This window comes from Oncorhynchus mykiss, chromosome 3, assembly GCF_057628025.1.
Source record: "Oncorhynchus mykiss isolate SJ-2025 chromosome 3, ASM5762802v1, whole genome shotgun sequence".
NCBI classification, from domain to species: Eukaryota; Metazoa; Chordata; class Actinopteri; order Salmoniformes; family Salmonidae; genus Oncorhynchus; species Oncorhynchus mykiss.
In genome coordinates this window covers 69,813,158-69,839,807 of record NC_143024.1, presented here as the reverse complement: position 1 = coordinate 69,839,807, position 26,650 = coordinate 69,813,158, and the positions used below count along the sequence as shown (strand labels likewise).

At 42.0% G+C, this 26,650-nt stretch overlaps 1 long non-coding RNA gene across 1 annotated transcript; it reads right to left on the bottom strand.

Moving 5' to 3' along the window:
- Positions 1-4,571: 4,571 nt before the first annotated feature.
- Positions 4,572-21,989, bottom strand: LOC149984665 (uncharacterized). The gene is made up of 2 exons (XR_016494797.1): positions 21,925-21,989; positions 4,572-5,282 (listed from the first exon to the last, which is right to left on the bottom strand). It is a non-coding gene; the product is annotated as an uncharacterized LOC149984665 (long non-coding RNA).
- Positions 21,990-26,650: the final 4,661 nt, after the last annotated feature.

Here is a 26,650-nt window from a genome sequence, read left to right as displayed (position 1 = left end):
AAAAAGCATTCAAGATGGCTGGAGGTCGGCGCATTCCCTAAGTGTGTTCATGAAAAACAATAAGCAAAAGGTTGACCTCTGTAGGACTACATCCCAAATGGTCCCCTGTTCCCTAAAAAGTGTATTATTTTAACCAGAGACCCATGGGCCTTGATCAAATGTAATGCACTACATAGGGAATATGGTGCCATTTTGGATGCATTATGCAGTACCTCTCCAGAGAAGGGTTCCTCCCGTCCACATGGAAACTGAACTGGCAGCGCATTCTTTTCCCTTTCTGGATAATTTGTGGCCTGCATAGCAAGACATCAATTCTTACTGACATGGGGAGAAAATGGGAACATTTAAAAGGCTTTGTTTGTCATCATCTTGCCTCAGAAAGATTTGTTACCCTCAGGCCCCTGTGTCCTTGGGGCATTCAGGCTGGGGTCAAAGTATTGTATATTTCAGGTTGGAAAGGAGGAGTTTGATGACTGTCACATGTAATTATTGGCATTTGGATCTAAGGCATATCATTTTTGTTCGGCTTCAGAACAGTCGACCACAAGCTTTCTCCAGTTGCTCACTGCTTTTACACAGGCAGCCCAATTCTGATCTATTCATTATGCCAACCACACTGCATATAGTTTAGTCATTGAAGATTTAATATATTCCTGGTACACACACACACACACACACACACAACTTCATACTTCCCCTAGTGAGACTGTACATAACTGGCAAGGTGGAGGAGAAGCACACAAGGGGAGTAATCTAGCATGAGGGAAATCACAAGTGTCTTATTAGAGGCTCAGTAGAGGTGGCTGGGAATCGATGGCTGACCTACTGGTCACCACCACAGTTCTGCCAGCTCTCCTAGAGACTCAAATCACGGTTCTCAGTCTCTACTATCCATCATAAAACACACTTCTTTTTCTGCCTCAACTCAAATAAAGTTGCCTGTTTTCCCTCTTAACCCCCCTGGTGCTTTGTGAGAAACGTGAGACCACTGTTAAGTGATCCAAGGGACGCGACAAAGATGTCTCCAATCTAGTCTGTTCCGCAGAGAGGTGTCCCCTTCTATGCCCTAGTACTACTGTACCTATAAGGAAGTTGTATGTGTTAAAATAAGTTAATATCTACAAGGGAAGATAGTAGGGTTGTGAATGGGTTAGGTACTGTAGGTATGTTACACAGAGCTATAAGAATCATTAGAGAGTCAGTCAACTGTGGGCTAATGAGGTTCCTGAGGAAATTTTGTGAATCTGCTTCCCTGACACCTGCTGACTGCCACCCTAATACCTGTATAGTGCACTACTTTTGACCATAAGGCTCTGGTCAAAAGTAGTGCACTATGTAGGGAAAAGGGTGACATTTGGGATGCACAGAGTGTTTTTCCTAGTGCTTAGACATGGGTGAGCTTCATCATTACTTCCTGATTTAGCTTTGTCCATACCTGCACTGAGCCAGAAAATGAGCTCGGAGATGCTCAGGTAACTGCTGAAGTGCATTTAGGAGGTTAGCCAGTAAAACAGTGCCGTCGGTGTGGGTGAAATGATCTGCCTGTCGAAAGCTAAGCAGGAGTCCAGGGGTGCGTCCCAAATTACACCCTATTCCCTATTTCAAAGGACTCTGGTCAAAAGTAGTGCACTATAGGGCAGTGTTTCCCAACTCCAATCCTTGAGTACCCTGAACAGCACACATTTCTGTTGTAGCCCTAGACAAGCACACGGTTCAACTTGTCAACCAATCATCAAGCCCTCAATGAGTTGAATCAAATTAGTTTGTCTTGGGCTACAACAAAAATGTGTGCTGTTAGTGCCTCTTGAGTGGCGCATGATCTAAGGCACTGCATCGCAGTGCTAGAGGCATCACTACAGACCTGGGTGCGATCCCGAGCTGTATCACATCCGTCCGTGATCGGGGGTCCCATAAGGTGGCACACAATTGGCCCAGCGTCGTTAGGGTTAAGGGAGGGTTTGGCCAGGGGGGGCTTTACATGGCTCATCGTGCTCTAGCTTCTACTTGTGGGAGGCTGGGCGTCTGCAGGCTGTTCCCTCCACACCGACAAATTGGTGCGGTAGGCTTCTGGGTTAAGCGGGAGGGTGTTAAAAAGCGCGGTTGGGTGGGTCATGTTTTGGAGGAAACATGACTCGACCGTCGCCTCCCGAGCACGTTGGGGAGTTGCAGATCAAGATCAAAAAAGAGGGTAAAATACTATTATTTTATTAAAATATGTCAAAAAATATATGTACTGTTGGGGGTACTTGAGGACTGCAGTTGGGAAACACTGCTGTAGGGAAGAGGGTGCCATTTGGATGCAGTTTAGTAGTCTTCCTTATTAAGACAAATATCCTGGCTTTATCCATGAGCTATGAAGTAAGGAAAAACCTTATGCACTTGAAATGAGGGTGCATCCCAAAGGGCACCCGATTCCCTTTATAGTGCACTACTTTTGACCAGGGCCCATAGGGTAACATTTAGTAAGTACCACGCACCCAGTCTTCAGAAAGTTAGTTTGTGCGTTCACCTGAAATAATCCCAAACAGAAAAACGGAAGGTGCAGGTATTGTCTATTGTCCTTATCTAGCTTGATGACAATTATAGCCAAGACCACACCTAACATGACATTTTGACAAAAATAAAATGAATACAGGTACATATTTGATTTTCTTTTCTTATTTATGTTTTCTAAATATGGTCTGTGGATGGTAGACATATTTTATTTTCCTCTGTCTGTCCAAGTGCCAGTCGCAAACACACACACTTGTCTATTTAAAAACATATACATCCCACTTAGGTTTAACTGACAGGATAGTGACTGGAAACTCTGACAGATAACCAAGGGGGGGCTGGTCCAACTCAAGTTGTCATAAAAAAATGTGCCCCTCTCCCCCAAACGTAAATATATTTTCTCATGACCCTACATTGTACTATAAAATAAATTGAACAGCCCACACTGCCTGATTCATTACTTCACGATCAGAACTGGTTGCAGACAATGATCAGCTAGGGGGAATCTGATATTCAACATTTTGATGCCATATTTATAATTATTGGCACTAGTCACCAGTCTCAACGTCAACAGTGAAGAGGCGACTCTGGGATGCTGGCCTTCTAGGCAGAGTTGCAAAGAAAAAGCCATATCTCAGACTGGCCAATAAAAAGAAAGGATTAAGATGGGAAAAAGAACACAGACACCGGACAGAGAAACTCTGCCTAGAAGGCCAGCATTCCAGAGTCACCTCTTCACTCGTGTTTTGCGGGTACTATTAAATACAGCTGACAGTTGAGGACTTGTGAGGCGTCTGTTTCTCAAACAACACTCTAATGTACTTGTCCTCTTGCTCAGTTGTGCACCGGGGACTCCTACTCCTCTTTCTATTCTTGTTAGAGCCAGTTTGCACTGTTCTGTGAAGGAAGTAGTACACAGCATTGTGTGAGATCTTCAGTTTCTTGGCAATTTCTCTCATGGATTAGCCTTCATTTCTCAGAACAAGAATAGAATAACGAGTTTTAGAAGAAAGTTCTTTGTTTCTGGACATTTTGAGCCTGTAATTGAACCCACAAATGCTGATGCTCCAGATACTCAACTAGTCTACAGATGACCAGTTTTATTTCTTCTTTAATTAGCACAACCATTTTCAGCTGTGCTAACATAATTGCAAAATGTTTTTCTAATGAGTAATTAGCCTTTTAAAATGATAAACTTGGATTAGCTAACACAACGTGCCATTGGAACACAGGAGTGATGGTTGCTGATAATGGGCCTTTGTATGCCTATGTAGATATTCCATTTAAAAAATCAGCCGTTTCCAGCTACAAAAGTCATTTACAACATTAACAATGTCTACACTGTATTTCGGATCAATTTCATGTTATTTTAATGGACAAAAAATGTGCTTTTCTTTCAAAACAAGAAAATGTCCAAGTGACCCTAAACTTTTGAACGGTAGTGCACAGTATATACACAAATAATTGTAAAAGTGACCGAGATTGCACAATAAAGTAGGGGACCAATTTCCATTGTAGTCCCTACATTTACTGTAGCATATGCTACAGTAATATAAGGACTGAATGCACCTCTAATTTACACATCTTCATCTGGCTTTCGGGGGTCGGCTTTCAGGTGTCACCTTATTTTTTTACATCGCTACGTCTATGTGCTTTTATGTTTTTCTGTCGTGCGTAATGTGTGGTAGCCTATATCATACCGTTGGTTGTGTGTTAGATAACGTCACAATCATTTGGGCTTTATTGAGCTTGGGCTCATAAAATGTCTAATGTAGGGCTTATAAAATGTATTTAATGTATGGTATCATTAGGATCAGGTAGCATCAGACAGAATTTCCATGCCGATCAAAGCTCTAAACACATGCAGACATATTAATATGTTTCTGATTATTCTTGGGATGGAACACTTGTAAAATACCAGGAAAACATGATGTGCAGGCATAATCAACATGTCTTTAGGGTGTCTATAGGTTTCCATCCAGTTGGCGACAGATTTCTATGCGAATATTCTCAAATCTGCATGAAAACAATATGCACATTTCAGGGTTTCCTTTAGGAAAATTTGACGCCAACCAACGTGACCGGTAAGATTTTAATTTACCAGACATTTGAGACATTTACTGGACATCCATATGCATTCAGATCATAATTGGAGCAGCAAGTGCCATAAATAAACAAGGGATATTGGCCAAATGAACCACATTTACTTGTTCTAAAAAACAGCCTATAACAAACTACAAAAACACCATTCCTTGTGTTTTGATGTGCAGAACATGCAAAACTTTATATAACTTTAGATTTTTATTTGATTTTAGGCTATTATCCTAAAGCAACAATTGTCCACCTTCAGCTGTCGGAGATTTAAGCACTAAATGCATCAGGGCATTGCATGCATAGGCCTATAGGCTTAGGTGTCCACTGTATGATATTCATATTTACAAAAAGATATAGACTATACAAAGGAAGAGAAGCTTAGGCCTAACCCCAGAGAGATGGAGATATGCCGGTGGCATGGTACTACACCAACATGCATATTTTTATGTAATATGGCAACTGCGTCTGCTATACAGATATAGATGTACAGAAGGAGGCTAATTCATTATTTATCAATCAGAATCTTTTATATAAAGAAAATAATTATATTGTTAGATTATAGGAGTAACATTCTTCCTCACCTCAAGTTCAACTGTAGGAGTCAGTTGGAGCGCTGTTGTACACTGCCTTCATATCATAGGCTTGCAGTGTCAGGACCGACGCTGGAGTAGAGAAGCAGGTACGGGGAGTCAATTCTTTAAAATCAGGAACAGACATGAAACAAGACAGGAACAGCGTTAGCACACGGGTACACAAGGAAATAAGACAATCAATGCTGAAGCGGGGAACAGAGAGGTGGAACAGACAGATATAGGGGAGGTAACGACAGAAGTGACTGAGTCCAGGTGAGTCCAATAATCACTGACGCGCGTGACGGGGGATGGCAGTTGTGCGTAATGATGGTGGCAGGAGTGCATAATCGAGAGCATCCTGGCGGGCTGTATCACCGCCTGGTATGGCAGCTGCTCCGCCCATAACCGGAAGGCTCTCCAGAGGGTAGTGCGGTCTGCACAACGCATCACCGGAGGCAAACTACCTGCCCTCCAGGACACCTACAGCACCCGATGTCACAGGAAGGCCAAAAAGATCATCAAGGACAACAACCACCCGAGCCACTGCCTGTTCACCCCATTATCATCCAGAAGGTGAGGTCAGTACAGGTGCATTAAAGCTGAGACCCAGAGACTGAAAATCAGCTTCTATCTCAAGGCCATTAGTGTCATGTATTGTCATGTTGTGTCTTGTTTCTGTCCTTTCCCTTCACCCTGTCTCCCTCTGCTGGTCGTTATTAGGTTACCTTTTCTCCCCCTCGTTCCCCCAGCTGTTCCTTGTCTCCTCCTAACTACCTCGTCACCCCTTTTCCCACCTGTTCCCTTTTTCCCTCTGATTAGTCCTCTATATCTCTCTCTGTTTTTGTTTCTGTCTTTGTCGGATTCTTGTTTGTGTTATTCATGCCTGAACCAGACTATCGTCATGTTTGCTGCAACCTTGTCCTGTCCTGTCGGAATCTGCCGGTCCATCTGAGCCTACGTATGTTTTGTTATTAAAGAAGCTCTGTTTACGTTAATTCGCTTTTTGGTCCTCATTCACGCACCTTAACAGAAGAATCCGACCAAGAATGGACCCAGCGACTTCGGATCCTCTCCACTCAGCCGTCGAGATCCAGGGAGCGATGCTAGGCAGACACGAGCAGGAATTGTCTGCTGCTCGACATGCCGTTGAGACCCTGGCCACCCAAGTCTCCAACCTCACAGAACAGGTTCACCATCTCCGCCTCGATCCACCGGCCACTTCCAGGGCTTTCGAATCTCCGGAGCCCAGAATCAATAACCCGCCGTGTTACTCTGGGGAGCCCACTGAATGCCGCTCGTTCCTCACCCAGTGTGATATTGTGTTTTCTCTCCAGCCCAACACTTACTCCAGAAGCACTGCTCGTATCGCCTACGTCATATCTCTCCTTACTGGACGGGCTCGTGAGTGGGGCACGGCAATCTGGGAGGCAAGGGCTGAGTGTACTAACCAGTATCAGGACTTTAAGGAGGAGATGATACGGGTTTTTGATCGATCTGTTTTTGGGGAGGAGGCTTCCAGGGCCCTGTCTTCCCTATGTCAAGGTAATCGATCCATAACAGACTACTCTATTGAGTTTCGCACTCTTGCTGCCTCCAGTGGCTGGAACGAGCCGGCTTTGCTCGCTCGTTTTCTGGAGGGTCTCCGCGCAGAGGTAAAGGATGAGATTCTCTCCCGGGAGGTTCCTTCCAGCGTGGATTCCTTGATTGAACTCGCTATTCGCATTGAGCGACGGGTTGATCTTCGTCACCGAGCTCGTGGAAAGGAGCTCGCGTTCTCCGTTGCCCCCCTCTCCGCATCACTACCATCTTCCTCTGCCGGCTCGGGTGCTGAGCCTATGCAGCTGGGAGGTATCCGCATCTCGACTAAGGAGAGGGAACGGAGAATCACCAACCGCCTCTGTCTCTATTGCGGTTCCGCTGGTCATTTTGTCACTTCATGTCCAGTAAAAGCCAGAGCTCATCAGTAAGCGGAGGGCTACCGGTGAGCGCTACTACTCCTGTCTCTCCTTCAAGATCCTGCACTACCTTGTCGGTCCATCTACGCTGGACCGGTTCGTCAGCTTCCTGCAGTGCCTTAATAGACTCTGGGGCGGAGGGCTGTTTTATGGACGAGACCTGGGCTCGGGAACATGACATTCCTCTCAGACAGTTAAGGGAGCCCACGGCCTTGTTCGCCTTGGATGGTAGTCCTCTCCCCAGGATTCAGCGTGAGACGCTACCTTTAACCCTCACTGTCTCTGGTAATCATAGCGAAACCATTTCTTTTTAAATTTTTCGTTCACCTTTTACACCTGTTGTTTTGGGCCATCCCTGGCTAGTTTGTCATAATCCTTCTATTAATTGGTCTAGTAATTCTATCCTCTCCTGGAACGTCTCTTGTCATGTGAAATGTTTAATGTCTGCTATCCCTCCTGTTTCCTCTGTCTCTTCTTCACAGGAGGAGCCTGGTGATTTGACAGGGGTGCCGGAGGAATATCACGATCTGCGCACGGTGTTCAGTCGGTCCAGGGCCACCTCTCTTCCTCCACACCGGTCGTATGATTGTAGTATTGATCTCCTTCCGGAAACCACTCCCCCCCGGGGTAGACTATACTCTCTGTCGGCTCCCGAACGTAAGGCTCTCGAAGATTATTTGTCTGTAGCTCTTGCCGCCGGTACCATAGTCCCCTCCTCCTCTCCCGCCGGAGCGGGGTTTTTTTTTGTTAAGAAGAAGGACGGGTCCCTGCGCCCCTGCATAGATTATCGAGGGCTGAATGACATAACAGTGAAGAATCGTTATCCGCTTCCTCTTATGTCTTCAGCCTTCGAGATCCTGCAGGGAGCCAGGTTTTTCACTAAGTTGGACCTTCGTAACGCTTACCATCTCGTGCGCATCAGGGAGGGGGACGAGTGGAAGACGGCGTTTAACACTCCGTTAGGGCACTTTGAATACCGGGTTCTTCCTTTCGGCCTCGCTAACGCTCCAGCTGTCTTTCAGGCATTAGTCAATGATGTCCTGAGAGACATGCTGAACATCTTTGTTTTCGTTTACCTTGACGATATCCTGATTTTTTCACCGTCACTCCAGATTCATGTTCAGCACGTTCGACGTGTCCTCCAGCGCCTTTTAGAGAATTGTCTTTTTGTGAAGGCTGAGAAGTGCACTTTTCATGCCTCCTCCGTCACATTTCTCGGTTCTGTTATTTCCGCTGAAGGCATTAAGATGGATCCCGCTAAGGTCCAGGCTGTCATTGATTGGCCCGTCCCTAAGTCACGCGTCGAGCTGCAGCGCTTTCTCGGCTTCGCGAACTTCTATCGTCGTTTCATCCGTAATTTCGGTCAGGTGGCAGCTCCTCTCACAGCCCTTACTTCTGTCAAGACGTGCTTTAAGTGGTCCGTTTCCGCCCAGGGAGCTTTTGATCTCCTCAAGAATCGTTTTACATCCGCTCCTATCCTTGTTACACCTGACGTCTCTAGACAGTTCGTGGTCGAGGTTGACGCGTCAGAGGTGGGCGTGGGAGCCATTCTTTCTCAGCGCTCCCTCTCTGACGACAAGGTCCACCCTTGCGCGTATTTTTCTCATCGCCTGTCGCCGTCGGAACGTAACTATGATGTGGGAAACCGCGAACTGCTCGCCATCCGCTTAGCCCTAGGCGAATGGCGACAGTGGTTGGAGGGGGCGACCGTTCCTTTTGTCGTTTGGACTGACCATAGGAACCTTGAGTACATCCGTTCTGCCAAACGACTTAATGCGCGTCAGGCGCGCTGGGCGCTGTTTTTCGCTCGTTTCGAGTTCGTGATTTCTTATCGTCCGGGCTCTAAGAACACCAAGCCTGATGCTTTATCTCGTCTCTTCAGTTCTTCAGTAGCCTCCACTGACCCCGAGGGGATTCTCCCTGAGGGGCGTGTTGTCGGGTTGACTGTCTGGGGAATTGAGAGGCAGGTAAAGCAAGCACTCACTCAAACTCCGTCGCCGCGCGCTTGTCCCAGGAACCTTCTTTTCGTTCCCGTTCCTACTCGTCTGGCCGTTCTTCAGTGGGCTCACTCTGCCAAGTTAGCCGGCCACCCTGGCGTTCGGGGTACGCTTGCTTCCATTCGCCAGCGTTTTTGGTGGCCCACCCGGGAGCATGACACGCGTCGCTTCGTGGCTGCTTGTTCGGTCTGCGCGCAGACTAAGTCCGGTAACTCCCCTCCTGCCGGCCGTCTCAGGCCGCTTCCCATTCCCTCTCGACCGTGGTCTCACATCGCCTTAGATTTTGTCACCGGACTGCCTTCGTCAGCGGGGAAGACTGTTATTCTTACGGTTGTCGACAGGTTCTCTAAGGCGGCTCATTTTATTCCCCTTGCTAAGCTTCCTTCTGCTAAAGAGACGGCACAAATCATCATCGAGAATGTTTTCAGAATTCATGGCCTTCCGTCAGACGTCGTTTCGGACAGAGGTCCGCAATTCACGTCTCAATTTTGGAGGGAGTTTTGCCGTTTGATTGGGGCTTCCGTCAGTCTCTCTTCCGGCTTTCACCCCCAGTCTAACGGTCAAGCAGAACGGGCCAATCAGACTATTGGTCGCATCTTACGCAGTCTTTCTTTTCGCAACCCTGCGTCTTGGTCAGAACAGCTCCCCTGGGCAGAATACGCCCACAACTCGCTTCCTTCGTCTGCGACCGGGCTATCTCCTTTTCAGAGTAGCCTCGGGTACCAGCCTCCGCTGTTCTCATCTCAGTTCGCCGAGTCCAGCGTCCCCTCCGCTCAGGCTTTTGTCCAACGTTGCGAGCGCACCTGGAAGAGGGTCAGGTCTGCACTTTGCCGTTATAGGGCGCAGACTGTGAGGGCTGCTAATAAGCGTAGAACTAAGAGTCCTAGATATTGTCGCGGTCAGAGAGTTTGGCTCTCCACTCAGAACCTTCCCCTTAAGACCGCTTCTCGCAAGTTGACCCCGCGGTTCATTGGTCCGTTCCGTATTTCCCAGATCATTAATCCTGTCGCAGTTCGACTTCTTCTTCCGCGATATCTTCGTCGCGTCCACCCGGTCTTCCATGTCTCCTGTGTCAAGCCCGTTCTTCGCGCCCCCGCTCGTCTTCCCCCCCCCCCTCCATCCTTGTCGAGGGCGCACCCATCTACAGGGTCCGTAGGATTTTGGACATGCGTCCTCGGGGCCGTGGTCATCAGTACCTAGTAGATTGGGAGGGGTACGGTCCTGAGGAGAGGAGTTGGGTTCCCTCTCGGGACGTGCTGGACCGTGCGCTGATCGATGATTTCCTCCGTTGCCGCCAGGTTTCCTCCTCGAGTGCGCCAGGAGGCGCTCGGTGAGTGGGGGGGTACTGTCATGTATTGTCATGTTGTGTCTTGTTTCTGTCCTTTCCCTTCACCCTGTCTCCCTCTGCTGGTCGTTATTAGGTTACCTTTTCTCCCCCTCTTTCCCCCAGCTGTTCCTTGTCTCCTCCTAACTACCTCGTCACCCCTTTTCCCACCTGTTCCCTTTTTCCCTCTGATTAGTCCTCTATATCTCTCTCTGTTTTTGTTTCTGTCTTTGTCGGATTCTTGTTTGTGTTATTCATGCCTGAACCAGACTATCGTCATGTTTGCTGCAACCTTGTCCAGTCCTGTCGGAATCTGCCGGTCCATCTGAGCCTACGTATGTTTTGTTATTAAAGAAGCTCTGTTTACGTTAATTCGCTTTTGGGTCCTCATTCACGCACCGTAACAATTAGACTGTTAAACAGCCATCACTAACATAGAGAGGCTGCTGTCAACATACAGACTCAAATCTCTGGCCACTTTAATAAATGGACTTAATAAAGGTATCACTAGTCACCTTAAATAACGCCACTTTAATAATGTTTACATATTATATTACTCATCTCATATGTATAGTTGAAGTCGGAAGTTTACATACACTTAGGTTGGAGTCATTAAAACTCGTTTTTCAACCACTCCACAAATGTCTTGTTAACAAACTATTGTTTTGGCAAGTTGGTTAGGACATCTACTTTGTGCATGTTTAAGTTATTTTTCCAAAAATGGTTTAAAGACAGATTATTTCACTTATGTCACTGTATCACAATTCCAGTGGGTCAGAAGTTTACATACACTAAGTTGACTGTGCCTTTAAATAGCTTGGAAAAAATTATGTCATGGTTTTAGAAGCTTCTGATAGGCTAATTGATATCATTTGAGTCAATTGGAGGTGTACCTGTGGATGTATTTCAAGGCCTACCTTGAAACTCAGTGCCTCTACGCTAAGGTGTATGTAAACTTCCGACTTCAACTTGTATATATACATATTCTTATTCATCCCTTTACATTTGTGTGTGTAAGGTAGTTGTGAATTTGTTTGATTACTTGTTAGACAATACTGCATTGTCGGAACTATAAGCACAAGCATTTCGCTACACTAGCATTAACATCTGCTCACCATGTATATGTGACCAATACAATTTGATTTGATTTAATGCTCGAGCTCCAGGGGGGGAAGAGCGGGAGCAGGCATGACATGCAGTAGCTAAAGCTTAATAATAGCCACACCAAACCTTCACAAAAGGTTTTACACTTTGCTAGGATAATATCAAATGTAGTCAAGTTATTGTCTATAGGGAAAATACGAGCAGGCTATTATATTGTGGCAAACACAGCAATATAGTTGGAACTTAATTTGGCCAAAGAAAATGTCTCAACAAAATTAAACAAAACACTGGTTTAAACCTTTACAAAACTTTTGAACAAGGTATATTGCACAATTACCAACAAAAGCAAGTGCTTACCATACTCAACAAATGACAGAAATAGGCTAATGTTATTTATTTTACAACATACCTACTTACAATAAAGCCATAAACCAGATACAGAGCACACAATTAAAAAGACAGATCAAATTTAATTTAGCCAATGAAAATGTCTCAACAGAATTGAACAAAACAGGTTTTGCATATTTAAAGAACTGGTTTCGATTAATAAATAGGCTTACAATAATAACATTGCTGTACAATAATAATAATGACAAAACAAATTATTATAAATACATTTAAATTCCAAAATTGCATCCTACCTCAATAGGGAGTTGAACAGTAGCCAGCATTCTTCTAATTTTAAAATGTATATTCTTGTATGCTTTTCACTATCGGCATACTATTTTCCCTCAAACTTTTGTTTTTACTTGGCTCATCTCGCTCTAGCGATTCCTTGTGGTGGGTCAGGCTCCTGCAGGCTGATCTGCTTCATCAGTTGAATGGTGTTTCCTCTGACACGGATAAGCGGGCGAGTGTTAGAAGTGCAGTTTGGTGGGTCATGTTTCATACAGTCCACCAAATTCCCATGTACTGAATAAAACATTTAAATGGGTTTCCATCGCATTTTCCATCGCATTACTCTGGTATTGGCAAGGGCGCTCTAGCCAACAGTTTGCAGATACAGTGCAGGTATAGCCTACTACATGATGAGATTATTATGGACAAAAGTGCAAGATTACTTTTATTTGTCAAAAAGGCAGCCAAGCATCGATCACCATTTCACCAAAATAATACTCAATATTTACTGAAAGGAGCATCAACCTCATCACTGTGCACTTTCATCACCCTGTGAAGTTCACATCATCCTGTGAATAACTAATTTCATCTGTAATAAACTGCATTCTTTCCCATGATGTGTTGACATTTTTATCAGACATGTAGGCTTCTTTACTCAAAAGGTTGGATGGAAACCCAATTTATGTCAAGCCATTTTGAGGATGCTGGAAGTATATTTTAGATGAATGTGCACATACCTACAGGAAACATTTGAAGTAGCCTAGATTTAAACATTGTGACTGGTTATGTTTATGCCACATATAAAAGAAAATCAATTTTAAAAGTTAAATGATAAATATTTAAGCTATATTGAAGCGTTAAGTTCTAGGTGCGCTAGGAATAGCCGCTCGGATTGGAGAGGAGGCAGAGCATGTGTTAAACTCTCCTGAATAAATGGGCCCGATTGCAAAAAACAAAACCTTAAGTGTTCCCCTTAAGGGTTTACCATAAGGAATCATTGTCCCTTACCTAAGGGAATTGTTTAAGCGTGTTGCATAGAGCCCCTCAAACATTTCCTTAGGTAAGGGCATAATTTAGGGGTTTTACTGTAGTTTGAAGGCATGTATGGCAGAAAGAGTCTATGGTTACCACGGCAATAACCTGATTCACTGACTGAAACTCTTGTTAAAGAGATCACATTTATTTTTGAAGATGGCAAAATAGAACCTCTACATTCAAGACAGGATAAACTAATTGATTCAGAATATAATAAAACACATTTCTTTCAGTTACTTTTATCTTAACTTGTTTCGATTACTTTCTAGCACGTCAAGCTAACTTACAGAGTAGGTAGCTAGCTGGCCAGCTAGCTTTGTAGCCATGGATTGTGCATGGTGCACCTTCCATTGGTTAGCTAAGTATCTAGCTAGCTAGTTGATGGATGTTTTCCTTTTGAAACCAAGACAAAAGAAAACAACATTCACCTCCACAAATGCTGTTTACATTGATATCCATACTGAATGAAGCACTTAGGGACCTCATGGACACCCTTGAACTTTTCACTTAATTTAAGGGAGAAATTCACCTTAAAAAATGTTGTGCAACTTACTTAAAGTTAAGTAAACCTTAAAGGAAATGATGAGGAGAACATTAACTTAAGATGTTTTATGCAACCGAGCCCCGGGCCTGCTGGGAGCATATGTGGCCACATTATTATAGAGTGAATTGGGAGAATGATGATCTGCAACCATCACGCCTGCTCCTGCTCTCCTTCCCTGATGCCCACTCTCCTTCCCTGGCGCTTGAAGGAGCAAGGCTGCCCTGCATTGCACACTCCTGCCACCATCATTACGCACACGTGCTCCCCTCGTCACGCGCATCAGCTATTCATTACACTCACCTGGACTCACTCACCTGTGTATATTTCCTCCCCTATATCTGTCTGTACCCGAGGTTGTTCCCCGCTTCTGCATTATTTGTTGTTTGTCATTGTGTACCTTGTTCTGATGCTGTTCCTGTCCTGTTCCGTGTCCATTATTTATTAAATGTTCAACTCTGCGTACCTGCTTCTCTTTTCCAGAGTCGGTCCTTACAGCAACAGGCAGCACATTCAGTATCTGAAGTAAAAATATAGCAAGACTGGCCTGCTACTGTGCCTTTCTAGACCTTATAAACTGTTGAGAGTAGACCCACAACTGATTCAAATGAAACGTTCAAATCACAGGGCTTTTGCTCCGTTATTCAAATGACATTTTTACTGCAGCTTAGAGTAGGCTAGAATGTTGTACTGACTTGAAAACAATAAAGCAACTATTCATTGCATTGTAGTGTTGTAGGTTAGTCTAGGTAGGATAATTGTATTGTCCCTAAACAAGGTCAAACAATTTTTACTGTCTTCACTGTTCTTTCATGCGTAATGATGCACCTGGCCTCTTCGCTACCCATCAGCTATTCCTATTTGTTCTTGTCTATTCATATAAAATATTGATGCATTTTTTATAGTTTTTACTGCATGTGTGGTATGATTGCTAGTTAACCAATTGCAGATCTGGACAAACGATCCACCTACCACTATTTTCACAATGAATGGTGGATAAAGGGCTGGATAGACCGTTAAACTGGTAGACTATACTGACCTGTGATAGAGTAAAATTTAGCACATGGAAAAGCACAGTGCATAAGGGAAGTACCAAATGAAATGTAACCCATCCCCCAGTAAATTGCGATCCGTCCCTTAGAAGAAGAAAACAAGTTCCATCAAATGCATTTGGTGTGTCATCATAGTGGTCTCCGACTTGTGGTCAGACTCACTCAGGTGGAACAAACTCTCTTTTCAATGCTGTATTAAAGAAAACAGAAACGTGTCGTGATGTATTTTTCTCTCACAAACATCCTTTCCGAATGTAAAAGTAATCCAAAAAGTAATCATCTAGTTTTTCAAAACTATCTGTAATCGTATTACAAAATGTTGTAACTGATTACAGTTGCCGGTTTTTTGTAATCAGATTACTTTTTATTTGTATCCCCATAAGCTGTTGCAAAAGCAGCAGCTACTCTTCCTGGGGTCCACAAACTGATTGAACATGTAATCAGTTCATCCCCAACCCTGACTGTGCTTTATATTTACTTACTTTGAACTTTATTTTTAGAGGAAATAAATTCAGATTGTAAATTGAGTAGGGAAGAGCAACAGTAATAATAGTAGTAATTACATCACAATGTGTGAATCCCAAATGGGACGCTATTCCCTATGTACTTTTGACCAGGCCGAATAGGTCTCTGGTCAAAAGTAGTGGATTATATAGGGAATAAGGTGCCATTTGTGACACAACCCAAGGCAATCCAGTTATGAGGTGAGCAAGAATTGATCCTCTCCCCTAACTCATGTATGTTCAATTGCCAACTGTAAAAGGCACTTTTTAAGTCTCCTGGAACAGTGAGCGTGCTTGTTAGATTGAGGGATACAGTTTAAATTCCGCTCATCAATCCAACTTGATTCCACTGTTCAATCAATACTCTGCAAAGGGCAGTTTCCACAGAAATGCACTCCTCTGTTCAGGTAATCTTTTAATGTGCATTAAGCATCTCGAACGCAAAGCTTGTGGTCCTTTTCAAGTTGGTTTAACCCTATCGATCCTGAGAGCACAGAAAAAATTGACTTTTCATTTTTCTGACTTTTTCTATTTATATGTATGTCCAGCCCTTATATTTATCCTCACAGTGAAGGGTTTTGACATTTTCTTTTCAGGACAACCAGGGCTGCAAGTAGAACATAAAAGTTGCATTCCTGAGTTTAAATGTCAATAAAAAAATAGGGTCCACCAAAGCAAAATCCTGATAGAAATATATTTATATGAATGCTGTAAGTACAGAAATAGTTTGCTTACTAGGAAATTAATATCCAACTAGTCAGGGACAATTATGTCCTGGGATTTCCTATGATATTTTTGTTTAGTAGCGTGTAGGTTAAACCATTTGGATTCAACAGACAATTTTGTAAAAAGACTCGGCCCCAGGCCTTCGGAATCCGCCCTTGTCTCATAAACACTGCTCTAGCTCAGCCCCTGTTAATCTCACATACTAATGGTTGGTATCTACAGAGACAGACAACCCAAAAGTCTGAAGCTCAAAAACACAACGCTTAAAAGGGGTTAGAAATCCAAAACACACCAGCATTTTGACCAGTGGAGGCTGCTGTGGGGAGGACGGCTCATAATAATGGCTTTAACGGAGCAAATTGAATGGAAATGTATTTGATACCATTCCACCTATTCCGCTCCAGCTATTACCACAAGCCCATTCTCCCCCATTAAAGTGCCACCAACCTCCTGTGGCATAGACTAGTACAGTCCCAGGCTTGTTTTACAACAGTGATTGACCTTACACAGGGAGAAATGTCTCTATTGACTTCAGTTTTCACTTTAAGTGCGAATGACATGTGGCAGTTGCATTGCGGGAATCTGTTTCGTTCTCTGAAGCCAAAGTGACACTATGAATGGGGAGCTGTTGCACTTTCAAAGATTGTTCTTTACTTTAAAAATTGCTTCTGGATGGAAGCTTGCATGTCATATCTGTACAATACATAAAATCCTTCCTTTGTGCTTGAAAATGTCTACTCCTTCATTTTGAGTCAGATTCTTCAAAGCAAAGCAATCTCTTGGAGACTGTATTGCCAAGTGAGCCCCCCCCAAAAAAAATCTATATTTAAAAAAAATCCCAACAAATTAGTTGATTTCATTTCAATTAATGTAATGTTCTATTAATTTTGTGATTCGTATAGATATGAATGCTCAGTACCAATTGAAATTGACAATTGTTGGTTCATATCTAGACAATGTCATCTTTAAATCGGGAAAGAGTAAGTACCAGCATGTTTAAAGTATTTATCTCCTAATTTTCAATACAGCATTAGTTTTTCTCTTCCCATCTAACTTTAAATATATACTTTCTTCCAAAAATCAGAAAGTCTAGAAATCAAAACAATCTCCAAAAGTGATCCTTCAACTCCAGCTTTGATCCTAGATATGCTGTATCAACAGCAGCAACGCATCAGTCAAGAGACAATATCTTCAACACTAATTGGCATGCACCACATTTATTTCATTTAGGGTTATTTTTTTTATAAACCTTCGCCTCCCTCAATACCATTGCTTTTTAACTTTTTATTTGTTGTTGTAAGTCAATAGCTCACTTTTTCTTAATGAGTGTTTTTCCAGATCAAATGAGGCATACAGTAGTAACGTTGTTCAATGGCACAGACAAACTAATAATGAATCACTCTCTGTGTGTGTGTGTGTGTGTGTGTGTGTGTGTGTGTGTGTGTGTGTGTGTGTGTGTGTGTGTGTGTGTGTGTGTGTGTGTGTGTGTGTGTGTGTGTGTGTTCGCCCATGTGGCTAATAGGCTATTTCCACTAAATTAGTAAATATAGACTATGATGTCTGTAAAAATAAAGCTGAATATACTGTCAGTTGAGAGGTTGCACTTAAGAAGTAATGACATGCACTGTTCAGACGGACTTCATCATTGCCCATGGCTAGGTTTGATTGACAGGGAGCAGAGTGCCAGTGAGTGCAGCTGTCCATATATGAATACCTTTATAGCAGGCAGCCCTTATAACGGAATCTCTATGTTAATCTCCATGCAATATTGAGAAAATGCCGCACTATAACAACTTTTAAATTGAAATAAACACAACAACAATAACAACCTCTAAATAATTTTGGACAGTAAAGCACAAACCAGAGGAGGTTCTCTATAGTTTACATTCTTTGATCTAAATCCTGTGAGACTAAAACAGATGACATTTCCTTGGTGTATGTTCACATTTTTTTTAGAACTTTATTGAATGCTTTCGTTATATTATGCATGGTCTGTCAAAATATAATTGCCACATACGTTTCCGGGAAGAGTCCACGAATGCATATGCAAATATCCCTGGTTTGTCTCAGTCTGTCTCTATACCTGTGTGCAAACAAACATACAACAGTAAAGCAAATGGAAATGGAATATACTGCTTATTAGCGTGGAGATCAAAAGTGATCTTGTATCAGGCCAAAGCCCCATCTCTATCCCCAAGGGTTCTACTGGCACTGTGTGCGCCTCAAAGCATATATAAACAGTACCAATCAAAAGTTTACACACCTCCATATTCAAGGGTTTTTCTTTATTTTTTAAAACTATTTTCTACATTGTAGAATAATAGTGAAGACATCAAAACTATGAAATAACACATGTGGAATCATGTAGTAACCAAAAAAGTGTTAAAGACTCTTCAAAGCCACCCTTTGCCTTAATGACAGCTTTGCACACTTTGCACATCCCAAACCATCTCAAATGGGTTGAGGTCGGGTGATTGTGGAGGCCAGGTCATCTGATGCAGCACTCCATCACTCTCCTTCTTGGTAAAATAGTCCATAGACAGCCAGGAGGTGTGTTTGGGGTCATTATCCTGTTGAAAAACAAATGATAGTCCCTCTAAGGGCAAACCAGAAGGGATGGCGTATCGCTGCAGAATGCTGTGGTAGCTATGCTGGATAAGTGCGCCTTAAATTCTAAATAAATCACAGGCAGTGTCACCAGCAAAGCACCACCACACCTCCTCCTCCAAGCTTCACGGTGGGAACCACACATGTGGAGATCATTCGTTCACCTACTCTGCGTCTCACAAAGACACTGCCGGCTAGAACCAAATGTCTCAAATTTGGACAGATTTCCACCGATCGAATGTCCATTGCTCGTGTTTCTTGGCCCAAGCAAGTCTCTTGTTATTGGTGTCCTTTGGTAGTGGTTTCTTTGCAGCAATTCGACCATGAAGGCCTGATTCACGCTGTCTCCTCTGAACAGTTGATGTTGAGATGTGTCTGTTACTTGAACTCTGTGAAGCATTTATTTGGGCTGTTTTTTTTGCAGTTAACTCTAATGAACTTATCCTCTGCAGTAGAGATAACTCTGGGTCTTCATGGGAGCCAGTTTCATCATAGCGCTTGATGGTTTTTGCAACTGCACTTAATGAAACTTTTAAAGATCTTGAAATTTTCCGGATTGACTGACCTTCTTGTCTTAAAGTAATGATGACGTCGTTTCTCTTTGCCTATTTGAGCTGTTCTTGACATAATATGGACTTGGTCTTATACCAAATAGGGCTATCTTCTATATACCACCCCTACCTTGTTACCACACAACTGATTGTCTCAAAAACATTCAGAAGGTAGAAATTCCAAATAAACTTTTAACAGGGCTCACCTGTTAATTTAAATGCATTCCAGGTGACTACCTCATGAAGCTGGTTGAGAGTGTGCAAAGCGTTCATCAAGGCAAAGGGTGGCTACTTTGAAGAATCTCAAATAAAAAATATATTTTCATTTGTTTAACACCTTTTTGGGTACTACATGATTCCATATGTGTTGTTTCATAGTTTTGATGTTTTCACTATTATTTTACAATTTGGAAAATAGTACAAATAAAGAAAAACCCTTGAATGAGTAGGTGTGTCCAAACTTTTGACTGGTACTGTATATACGCTAGAACGGTCACAGAGAGGGAATCAGAATATCACAGTTGTATGTGTTTTAAAAGGACGGATGCATACATGTGAATGCAAATGTATCATAGAATGTTACAGGTCATCTCATTTCCTGGATCTTTCTTAATAACTTATAGGCACAGACAGTATGCTACAAGCCTATTGTACAAGGTCCTTCATCAGACAAGTTCCTCAGTTTTTACAAATAACAGATCAGAATCACAATCATTAGTTTTGGCCACATCTCATCTGATTTCTTTCTTTCCAAACCCATTAGTATTCTACTCGTTGCTCAACTTGTTTAGGGGACTTCCAACAATTCACCCCTCAGTTCACTGCATTCTCTCTGGATCATTCCCTACTTTATAGCTCCATCAAAACAAAGCAGGCTGAATTCCTGATGCAATCATTGCGCACACGTCATGCAGATTAATGTGGATAGTAGGATAGGATAGTTTACCTTTGCCTCCTGCCATTGTTCTCATTCTCAATCCCCTGCAATCAAGCAGAAGTAATGAGGCAGCCTTCCTCTCTCAGCTCCCATGCTGAGTCCCTTCCATCACAAAGCCCTCTGACACCGAGGGTCAAATGAATTGTCATCAGTAAATTGTTTTCTTCGACAACATCCCATCCCTGATGACTGATATTAAGTAGGTTGTCAGGGCCGAGTATGATTAGAAATTATGCTTTCAGGATCACATTTGACACCATTTACATATACTGTACAAGTTAATTAATCTATTCAGACCTACAAGTTATTCATACTATTCACATGGCTCTACAAGTTAGTTAAACTAAGCAACGCTGACCGTGATGTGTGATCTTGTGGTTGCCTTTTCCTTACTTTTTCCACTCTCCTTCAGGCTCTCCTTGTACTAACTTCCCATCAGTGTTTTATATGTAGAGGATGTGGGAGTAGTTCATTTCAGGTGTGTCAATAAACAATACAGGTTCATGAACCTCAAGCATCTCATGATGGTAAAAAATGTATATTAAAACTCACGATTTGCAAAGTGAAGCAGAAGAAAATATATATTTTGAGCTCTGTGGGCACTGTTCTCTAGACCTACAGGGTTGATGAATGGTGAGGCCAGATACTGAGATGCTGTTGAATTGGAATCATTAAACAGCCTATTTAACATTTCCCAGTGCAGTATACTCCCCACAGCCCCGTTCCACCATTAATACAGACAATTTCACTGATCATTAAGGCAACTTCTCTCTATGGGTCATCTACTGTGAGATGCAATGGAGAACTTCACAGTCCCCAATCCCCTCTCCCTGATAGCTACACAACATGGCTGCTAGTGAACAATAAGGAGAGCAATGATAAGGCACTGGTTTCCCGGACCCAGATTAAGCTTACTCCTGGACAATCTGGGTCTGTTTAACCAGCCATATAGGGAACTACTGTACAACGGCACTCTCAAGCAAGGTGGATGTCACAATATACAGCCTCACGTACTTATACCTCTGCCACCGCCATTTTCCCCATATCTCCTCTAGTCTATCCCATCTCACAATATGGATCCAGGTCTTGATGTTCACATAATATGGGATTTGTTTGTATAGAATATTTGGGGATACACCATCAGTCATCTACAGAGAGAGAATTGCTGAAAGAGGAATTGGTCTTACTGACAAGTGTCTCTTCTACTGTGCAATCAAAAATAATTTACTGGCTATATGAAAAGAGCTAATCAGCAGTATGGACATATCCATCATATTATGAAGACTACATGAAACATTGAAAATATAGACAGATGAAAAGTTATGAATGGTGTGACTTCCACCTTGTGGCCAACAAGTATAGCCCCCTCCAAACTATCCAATACGAAGCCATGGTGATTTACCCTGATAAAATATAAGTCATTTTCTGTCCATTATATTTACATTTTGTTCCAGAGCAATTACACTGAGTCTGTTTCTCTTTCTGTGTAATAGAAAAAGTGGGATGGTGCTTTATCACTAGTCCATACTCATCCCCAACATTAGCTCAAATATAATGAGGGTTACACAGAGGACGAGCCACTCTGTAGAATGATAAAAGACTTAGGAGTGCGCTGGTGACACTGCATCGGTCATTAGTCTTCCTCAGTTTGCCCTTTTCAGACATTTCTAAATAAGTACCGCACTGTGAGTTTAGCAGACCTCCTAATCTGTTTAAGAGGGGCAAGGGAAGGCAGAGCTAAGAAGAAGTATCACAGCTGGTCTGATGTCAGGGAGGCAAGTAATAGGCTAAGAACCATCTTTACTAATCACTCACCTGACAACATGGCGGGGTCCTTCATGCCTCGTCTCTCCCGTGTCGCTCTTCCCCAGGTTGTTGCTGTAAGTAAATGAGAATGATTTGGAAAATTGTCAACTTACTTGGCAAAAAAATTGGAGTTAAATACAATAAACAATAATACCTAATACATAATGGTATGACTATTCTTAACTAAAACAATAAAAAGGTGAGTCATTTTGCAATTTCATTCTCAAGATATGTTAAGTAACATGACCTCAAGTTTAGCTAAGAAGTTTTGAGGTTCAAAGTGCTGTATTTATTCAGTTTGGTATTCTGGATGTAACATTAGCTAACTAAAGCTAGCATGCTTCAAACTATGCTTCATATCATGCTGCCGGGCTGTCCGTCTGGTCAGACTTGTTTTGAGTTGGTATTTAAATGTAAACGTGGACAGCAGGACTCAGGAGTAATAACCATTTACCTTATAGTGTTAAAAGTTTCATGGAAATATGCTGTTGTTGGAATATGGTCAACCTCGACTATCTGGTGCCCCGCACATTGACTCTGTACCGGTACCTCCTGTATGTAGCCTCGCTATTGTTATTTTAATGCTGCTCTTTAATTATTTGTTACTTTTATTTCTTATTCTTTACTTTTCTATTTTTACTTGACACATATTTTTCTTAAAACTGCATTTTTGGTTAAGGGCATGTAAGTAAGCATTTCACTGTAAGGTCTACTACATCTGTTGTATGCATGTGACATACAATTAGATTTTATTTGAACGTGGGCATGGTTTACAGGTGAGATTGAGGTGAAATTTCCACGAGCCTCTGTTACAAGATCAGGCAGCCCTAGCAACCACCATTTCCCCTGATCCCTCCTCTTTCCTCACGTGTAACGTGACGTCACTCAATTCAAACGGCCCAAAATAAAACCAGTAAAGCTTCTCAGTGAATGAGCCACCATCTGGTAAGAGGAAGAAGAAATGCAATATCACCAAATATTGGTAGAATAGAGAAGATATCTGATGAAATGCACTATGCACTATGTGTGGCCTATAATTTAACAACATATCAAAAATTATACCCAGTATAGGTTGCTAGCCTGTGATAGTCTACAGTCAGTTAGCTAGCTTCAAGATTGCTTGCTGAGTTGGTTAGTGAGGTAAATCAGAATGAAAATGAGTATTAGTTAATAAAAAAGTCCCTGATAAATGTAACAATGTCATAAGCATCAAAAGCTACCTAGCAATAGCCTATACCTAGTTAGTTAACTAGCTTGATAATCCATCTAAATTAAACTAAAAAGACAGTCTGGCCTGCAGTCTCAGAGGGGTAAAATCAAGCTGAGAGCCCTAATAATGCCCTGGATTCCCCTCAGAAAACCAGACTCATTCTGTAGACTCCTTGGGAGTGTCTTATTAAATACTTTCTGCTTTATGACTAATGAAACAAGCAAATATAATAGTTTTAATCCGAAAAGCACCAACATATTTCAACTCCTATAAACACCGACAGGGGTAATGTTTTTACCTCAAATTGGAATTGGAAACTTGGAAACACTTTTTCTTTCAATCTTAGTAAATGGTTTAAAATCCCCAAAATAAGCATATATTTGTAACATTTTCACACATTTATAGTCAAGTTATTTTGATCCATTTCATCCATAGCAACTTGTCATGAACATGTTTCTGTTATTCATTCAAAGGCGATTGAGCTAATCTGACATACCGGTATGTCCTAAAATAGCCACTGATCAGGGCATTACAGGTGATATGTAGACCGGCGGCTCCATATATTTTCTATCTCTGTGCCAAATCTGGTGCTTTTATCACAAACTTTAATTTTTTTTTATCATTGAGTCCATATTTTCAGCTAGATACAGTTGAAGTCAGAAGTTTACATACACTTAGGTTGGAGTCATTAAAACTTGTTTTTCAACCACTCCACAAATGTCTTGTTAACAAACTATAGTTTTGGCAAGTCGGTTAGGACATCTACTTTGTGCATGACACAAGTTATATTTCCAAAAATTGTTTACAGATTATTTCACTTAAAATTCACTGTATCACAATTCCAGTGGGTCAGAAGTTTACATACACTAAGTTGACTGTGCCTTTAAAGAGCTTGGAAAATTCCAGAAAATGATGTCATGGCTTTAAAAGCTTCTGATAGGCTAATTGACATAATTTGAGTCAATTGGAGGTGTACCTGTGGATGTATTTCAAGGCCTACCTTCAAACTCAGTGCTTCTTTGCTTGACATCATGGGAAAATCAAAAGATATCAGCCAAAATTGTAGACCTCCACAAGTCTGGTTCATCCTTCATTCCAAACGCCTGAAGGTACCATGTTCATAAACACCATGGGACCACGCAACCGTCATACCTCTCAGGAAGGAGATGCATTATGTTTCCCAGAGATGAACGTACTTTGGTGCGAAAAGTACAAATCAATCCCAGAACAACAGCAAAGGACCTTGTGAAGATAAAGTACAGTAAAATAAGTACTATATCGACATAGCCTGAAAGGCCGCTCACCAAGGAAGAAGCCACTGTTCCAAAACCGCCATAAAAAAGCCAGACTACGGTTTGCAACTGCACATGGGGACAAAGATCGTACTTTTTGGATAAATGTCCTCTGGTCTGATGAAACAAAAAGATAACTGTTTAGCCATAATGACCATCGTTATTTTGGGAGGAAAGGGGGGGAAGGCTTGCAAGCCGAAGAACACCATCCCAACCGTGAAGCACGGGAGGGGGGGGGGGGGGGGAGCATCATGTTGTGGGGTTGCTTTGCTGCAGGAGGGACTGGTGCACTTCACAAAATAGATGGCGTCAAGAGGAAGGAAAATTATGTGGATATATTGAAGCAACATCTCAAGACATCAGTCAGGAAGTTAAAGCTTGGTCGCAAATGGGTCTTCCAAATGGACAATGACCCCAAGCATACTTCCAAAGTTGTGGCAAAATGGCTTAAGGACAACAAGTCAAGGTATTGGAGTGGCCTTCACAAAGCCCTGACCTCAATCCTATAGTATATTTGTGGACAGAACTGAAAAAGCGTGTGAGCAAGGAGGCCTACAAACCTGACTCAGTTACACCAGCTCTGTCAGGAGGAATGGGCCAAATTTCACCCAACTTATTATGGGAATGTTGTGGAAGACTACCCGAAACGTTTGACCCAAGTTAAACAATTTAAAGGCAATGCTACCAGATACTAATTGAATGTATGTAAACTTCTGAAAAACTGAGTTTAAATGGATTTGGCTAAGGTGTATGTCAACCTCTGACTTGAATTGTAGATGTTTATTTTATTGTCACATACACCAGATAGGTACAGTAAAATGTGTTTCTTTACAGGGTCAGTTCTTTAGTTTATTTGCTTACCTTCTACTAGGGACTTGGTTTCTGATCTTTTTTTAAAACTAAGCTTTGGATTGGGAAGTGTGAATAGCATTTCACTCCACCTGCTTGAGTGATGGGGGGGAACTAACTCTGCTTGACAAAGTCCTAAAATTTCAGAAGGATAAAAACAAGGGTTTTGAAATATAATTTTGACCCCGAGGGGTAAAAAAAAAGTGTCCTCCTTTTGGTGCTTTTAGGGTTAATATAAATGCTTAACAGCTCAAATATGTGTACCCATTCATTGCTATGCACTTTTTGCATCTAAAGTAAGATCTCAATGTACTGTGAATGACCTGTAGAGGATACTGTATGGCATGTTTGTTTCCCTACCATTACAGTACTTTACACTATAATTCTGAAGGAAATATGAGATGTATCATGTACTGAGACTAGTAGGCATTTCAAAATATACATTCAACACATACCAACAAAGACAACATTGTCTAAATCTAACAGGTTGAATCCAATATTTCATGATTGACCATTTTACATTGCGATTGAAGACCACCAACTTTACAAAGAAAAAAGCATTTATTTGGCAACATATTTTGAAGTATTTTTTGTTCAGAAAAGGTGAAAACCTAGCAATAATAGACTAACTTTAAAAGAAAAGAGTAGGACACACATTGTTATTAAAGAGCAGAATGATTAGGACAGTGGTTGTTGGAAATATTACTTTACTGTTGTAGGGCAGAACAGAGTGACTGATCCAACAATAACAGCAAATGAGCTGTGTCCCTCACCAGAGTAGCATTCATTAGGGCACAATACATTATTTTATGTAAAAAAAGAAAAAAAAGAAATCAATTTCCTATTGGTCAAGTCCAGGTAGTCCCTTCATGTGCCTGTCCATTTTGTTCAATTTGATGCCTTATGAACATGACCAAAGTTTGTTCACACAGACACAAATGAACCAGAAGTATCAACTGTTGTCTGATGCACATACATACATACACTCAGTTAATATACAAACATTATTTATATAGAGGGGTGAATTGGTAGTAAGTTGGTAGCCTATTTCATGATATCCTTAATGGTGTTGGCACAAACTGCTTAAGCATTCTCCAGCATGGGAACTTTGAAGAGTTCTTATTTTTTAAGGTATTGGCAACAATGTAGTGCACTTTCTACAAAAGCATTAGAATAAAATCCATAATAAGTACAAATATTAATAACCCAAAGCTGACGTTGACTGGCTGATAGTTAATGGCAACACAGAGTGTACTTAAATCTCACTCTCCTCTTATGGTGCCAACTGACCCATATTGCACAGACTAATAGATGTGGCAAAGTTCCATTTCAGTTCCTGTATTTACCAGGAAGTACCCAATAAGTGCCAGCAGGTGGCTCCAAA